The sequence below is a fragment of the Aethalodelphis obliquidens genome, unplaced genomic scaffold (genome assembly GCF_003676395.1).
Source record: "Aethalodelphis obliquidens isolate GAN/ISIS:26980383/991018 unplaced genomic scaffold, ASM367639v1 scaffold67, whole genome shotgun sequence".
Taxonomy (NCBI): domain Eukaryota; kingdom Metazoa; phylum Chordata; class Mammalia; order Artiodactyla; family Delphinidae; genus Aethalodelphis; species Aethalodelphis obliquidens.
The window spans coordinates 6399157-6405156 of record NW_020838011.1 but is presented as its reverse complement, the minus strand read 5'-3'; the positions used below and the strand labels follow the sequence as shown (position 1 = coordinate 6405156).

The 6000-nt window shown below is 29.0% G+C and overlaps 1 protein-coding gene across 1 annotated transcript in view; it reads left to right on the top strand.

Moving 5' to 3' along the window:
• Positions 1 to 6000, top strand: part of TECRL (trans-2,3-enoyl-CoA reductase like) — a 90610-nt gene that overhangs the window by 40912 nt on the left and 43698 nt on the right. The window lies entirely within an intron of this gene.

Below are 6000 nucleotides of genomic sequence, written 5' to 3'. Positions count from 1 at the left end.
AAAAAAAAAAAAAAAAAAAAAAAAAAAAAAAAGACACAGGTAAATGATCATATATTTGGCAAACTTGCAATAAGTTTCCATCCAGAGAGAGTCCACAGATCATGCAATACAAACAGTGATATGCCATTTAAACCATTTATAACTGACATGATTCTTTTGTCCTTTAAATTTGCTACTGAAATGTTTCAATTTCAAAGACATTAATATGCATAACAGAAAAAAAGATAAGAGGAAACAAGAATTTACTTCAAAATTTATAGCAGCATTATTTACAGTTGCCAAGATATGCAAGCAACCTAAGTGTCCATCAACAAATGAATGGATAAAGAAGATGTGATATAGATATATGCAATGGACTAATACTCATCTATAGAAACAAATGAAAATTTGCCATATGCAGCAACATGGATGGAATTGGAGGGTATTATGCTAAGTGAAATAAGCCAAACAGAGAAAGAAAAGTACTGTATGATATCACTTATCTGTGGAATCTAAAAACATAAAACAAACTAGTAAATATAACTAAAAGGAAGCAGACTCACAGATATGGAGAGCAAACTAGTGGTTACCAGTGGGGAGACAGAAAGGGAGAGGATCAACATAGCGGTAGAGGATTAAGAGGTACAAACTATTATATATAAAATAAGCTACAAGGATTTATTGTACAACAAAGGGAATATAGCCAATATTTTATAATAACTATCAATAGAGTACAACCTTTAAAAATTGCAAATCACTATATTGTACATTTGTATATAATATTGTACATCAACTATATGTCAATAAGAAATAAATAAATAAAATAAAAGTCCCAGTTAAGGCTTAGAACAATCAAGGGATTGAGGAATAAGAGTGGCTACATATATTCATTTTCCTGTCCTTCACTTATTGCTTTCCTTTTACTACTCTTTGACATGCTATTTACTGATATAAAAGAATCAGAAAAAAAATAAAACACGGTATATTAGAAAGTTTAGTAAATTGAGAATTGAGAGTCTTAGGTGCTAGACCAGACTTAACCATTAAATCATTGATTTAATTTAGGCAAATAATTTCATCATACTTGGCCTTATCTTTTTCATTGTTATGATTAATAGTAGATATATTTTGAAGAATTTTACAGTATGAATATTCTATGATGAAAAATTTTATGTCTGCTTATTATACATACAAGCATTATGCATGTTATGTAGTTTATGCTTATTATGCCAATTATTTTTCTTAATTTAATTTACCTTAAGCAAGGATTAAAAATATATATTATTAGGATGATTGACAAAACCTGATACAAAGTTTCAGGTATTCATTTTTTAATAATACAGAATTATTAATAAATGCTTTTTTGAGAAGTGATATGTATCTTAAAAGTTTTTCAGTCCACCTCTCCACAAAATAGAGGAATTTATGCTACATTACCTTTTAAATATTCACATTACACATATCTATGAGAGGAAGCCAGTGGTTAACCACTTTCAGTGAAATTCTTACCTTGCACAAATACTCTTTCTTCCAGTTAACCCTAAAGGTGTTTTTAATAGTCCTTGTTTTTATTCTGCTTAATAATTTTTCAGTATTTAAAAATTACTTTCATTTTCCCCTAAATCTTTTTCTTTAGATAAAATATATACAATGTTTCAGAATCACCTCATGAAAAGCAGCATTTCAAGACCAATCATCATGCTTGATGTTTTCAACAAATGGCCTCTTGCCTGTTATCTTTTCTTCAAAGTGCTGTGTATAGATGTATGTTCAAAACTCAGATCTGGTGTCATAGAATTTAAGCACAGGAGACTACTACCATCCCTCTTCTGGAAAATTAATTTCTTTATTTTACCTCATGCTTATAGTTCCTTTAATTTATTTCTCATTACACTCTGGTTTTATTTGCTTGCCTTACAAGGTTATCTTGAAATGGGATGCCATTTGAAATGCACTTAGCAGCTACTGGTTCACAATTGTTTTTCAATTACACTTGCAGTTATTTTAGTTCATTTCAGGAAATCATTTTAGATTAAATCAAGTTGATTTCATAAGTTTTAGAGATTTTTTAAAAAAATGTTTCTTTCCTATAGGATTTTAATGGTCTTCTAATTATGTTTATTTTAGCATTTATAGTATTACTGTCATTTTCTGGGGTAAGAAAAAAGTCTATTGAAGGTGAAATGCAGTGTTCTATGCTCAGAAATTTACCATGAAAACCTCTTCATCAAATATTGATGATATCCTTCCTTTATTAATTTTCATATAGGGAATATCATTAAGAGATTTTGCATTATATTAACTTTTAGTACATATTCACATTATGCCAGACTTTATTATTCCAGATAGAATTCTAAATGGTTCTTTTGTATTAATGTCTTGTTATTCATCTATTCATATAACTATTTTTTCCATTTTTTATATTTTTAACCTTAAAATGAATCTGCATTGTTTTATACATATATACACATAGTCCTTTTATATGTACTTGTATTTGAAAAAAGTTAATATATAATATATTTATATTACATATAAACACATTAATTATATATAGTTCACTTTTCAAATGGGTTATTGAAAATAACAATTAATACACTTTAAATTTATGATGCTACATTTTTGAGGCTTTATTACCTAAAGGTTTTGTTGACATGTCACATATTTATTTTTCTGAACATTTCAAATGTATTTCCTAATATCCTGTATATATCAATTATTTAGAAAATATGGGCCTTCTTTGCTTCTTCCTCTCTGGAACTGTCATCTCCCAGATTAACTCTGACTGCAACACTTGTATCTAGTGGTAGGTCACAGTGAACAACCCAGACAAATTCACTTGTTTTCTCCTACATGCAGTTATGGAATTTTGAGGCACTGAACTGAGCCGCATAGAAACTTGTACAACATTGTTTTATCTTACTTATGCTAAATTCTTGAACACAGCCAGCTCTGCATAGCATATTCTTAAGAACTGCATTCTATTTCTCTTTACTCTTCATCCCATCTCACCGCACCAGCCACAAAGAACCCAAGATGTAAACAACAAAAATAAATCACTGCTTTCTTTCCCCAAACGTCTCTGTGGTCCGCTATGAATATTCCACCATGTTAATTAAGTGGTTTCTTTAATTAATCCTTAACTGTTCTCAGAATTTCTCCCTCCTAGTAGGACTGGTGATCAAGAAAATGGTAGAGGTTAGGGGGCAAGTTTTACCTAGAGTCTTATGTAAGGGAGTCAAGTTCTAGGTCATGAAGGATACTAATTATTTCTGAAAAGTTCCTATAGTACTTTTTCTTCTAAATTTCTCCTCTTTCAGTATTAATATGACACATATGTTTCATTTAAGTATTCAATACCATGTGTAATCAAGAACTAACAAGAATAATTTTAATACCTTATAAACTATACCACACTAAATAATTTAATCTATGCATGCTTTAGTCTGTATGTTGTAACTACTAATTGGCTCTATATTTTCATATACACAAAGATAGAACACATGCCATCAGTGAGTCAAGAATAAAATATTTCTCTATTGCTGACTTTTGTCATTTCTAAAATTGAATACCTGGAAATATGAATGGTGCATTTCAGTTAAAATTTATACTGTTGATCAATATTCTATAAGAGGAATTCCAATCATAATAAAATGATGGCAGTCAACATGTTCTTAGGTACATCTTGGCATATGTACTTGAGTGTATGTAGCTTATAACATATTTTAGATGATTTATGTCCAATATAATTATATTATTGCCCTCTTCCTTTATGTTTCAAAATTTTAAAACAAATCTTTTTGAAGAAAGAAAATGTTCAAACCTTTAATTCTGTTTTATTTATCTTACAGGATTTAATTCAATCACTGATGCCAATTTTTATAAAAAACTCTATAATACAGAGCTTTAGGAAATGTATTTTATTTTATAATAAAATACAATATATATATATTAGATCCATTATTCAGAATAAAGAATGAACATTAATCTTATAAAAACACAAATGTATCTCTACAATTTAAGTTATTGAAACAAAAATTCAAGAAACAATACTCCCAATAAAGATGTTAAAAAAAAAAAAAAAGAAAAGAAACAATACTGAACCTGTCTATCCAGAGTTTATCCTAATATATGACATCCAGTGCCATGACAATCCATTTCTGCTTTATTCTATTCTACTCCTTTATATAATGCTGAGAATAACATTAATTCTATTTTTCAACTTACTAATGGGTCACAAGCAGTTTAGAAAACCCTATCTTACTAAAATAAATATATTTGAATTACATGCAGACATTACTTATTTAGGATGTTACTACATAGTGATATGAACACTTCCATTCATCAAGGATAGAACGTGAAGTCATGCCTAGAATATGACAGGAGTTACACAAGTCAAGTTCAATACCTTAAGTAATTTAAGATACTGGCAGATGCATTAGATCTACTACACAGTCATAATTCAGCTGTGAGCCAGTTGTCCAAATTCAAATGTACTCAGCATTATAAATAATATTCTAGACCATTCATATATGCTAAAAAACCTTGTACAACATGGGTCCTTTATCCCTTATAAACTGTCTTTTTCTCTGCTGTTCTTCCAGCCTATTCCATCTCACCCCAACAATCACAGAGCATTTCAGAAAATGTATGCTTTGCTCTTTGAAAAGATGACTGAAACTAATCTATAGCTTTAATAGGCAGTTATTAATTCTCTTTCACTAGGACACAGTATTCAAAGATCACAACCATTAAGTGCCGGGTTTATTTCATAAGTAGATTTATAATTTATCCTTGATGAGAGAGTTGGAAGGACATGGTTTTCCCTGAAGGTGTTTAGAGCTTCTGACTCCTCTGACTGATCATTGTGGATTCAGCCAGTATTGATTCATCTAGTTCATAGACATATCTATTTGCCTAAAATGATAGAGTAAGTTTTGCGTTGGCATTTCCACCATTAAAGGCATCATAAAGTGCTATTAAAAATGATGTTTTACATGAATATTGTTAAAATGGACAGAACTTGACAGCTTATGCACACTAATCATAAGTGCTCAATGACTATTTGTCAAATATAAATGGAATGTTATAAGTTTTGTCTTTTCTTCAATATCCATAATTGGAAACAATTAAAACTGTAGACATCTCTTTGCATTTGTTTCCATTATGCTTCTTTGGCAGCAGATTTTCAGTATGAATAATAAAGATAGCTATTTATAAATGCTTTTCAACAGATGATGTTAACATGCATTTCAGAACAACAAATGGCTATATAAATAATAACAATTATTAGTAAATACAAAACAAAAATAAAGTCTCTTTACCTGCATATTTTCTAATTAAAAAGAATCAAATGTCAGAGTTAAATGTCTGTGTCTTCCTCATTTGCCTTGCTATTACTAAATTTTGTTTAGATATAATCCTAAATAGCTTTTAACTTGTGATTACAAGCTTTGACTTATGAGTTTTTTGTCCATGAGAACTTGCATGTATAGTTGTCTTTTTGCAGTAAATTTAGAAAGAATTGATCCCAATAGTCTAGTTATGCCATGTTATCATTAATTACTCTGACACTTTAGAAAGTAATGTTTTGAGAATGAAATAACAACTGTGGAATATTCTTTTGATGATTTCTTCTTTTATTTTTTATTAACTGAATGTGCTTAAAATTGTACTTCAAAGTTAAGAATTAAATTTTCAATAGAGACTTTAAAATAGTAACATAGAATTCATTTTAAGAGAAAATAATTATATTCTGGTAATTGTGAACCAACATTTTTTTTTTATGGCAGTGTGTAATAAAGGTATTTTGATTTTCCTAACCAGATAGAATTTTTAGTAATCTATGTATTACTAATAGTAGTATAAGTAGAAGATACTAAAGTGATGATTCTGCTATAATTAATATGCCCATAATACTAAAAGTCGATGGTATATATTATTCTGATAGAGTGTCTTACTCCTGATAGAGAAAATAACTCACTTTCACATGCTAATGTTAAATAAATCTTAAATGAAGTCAGA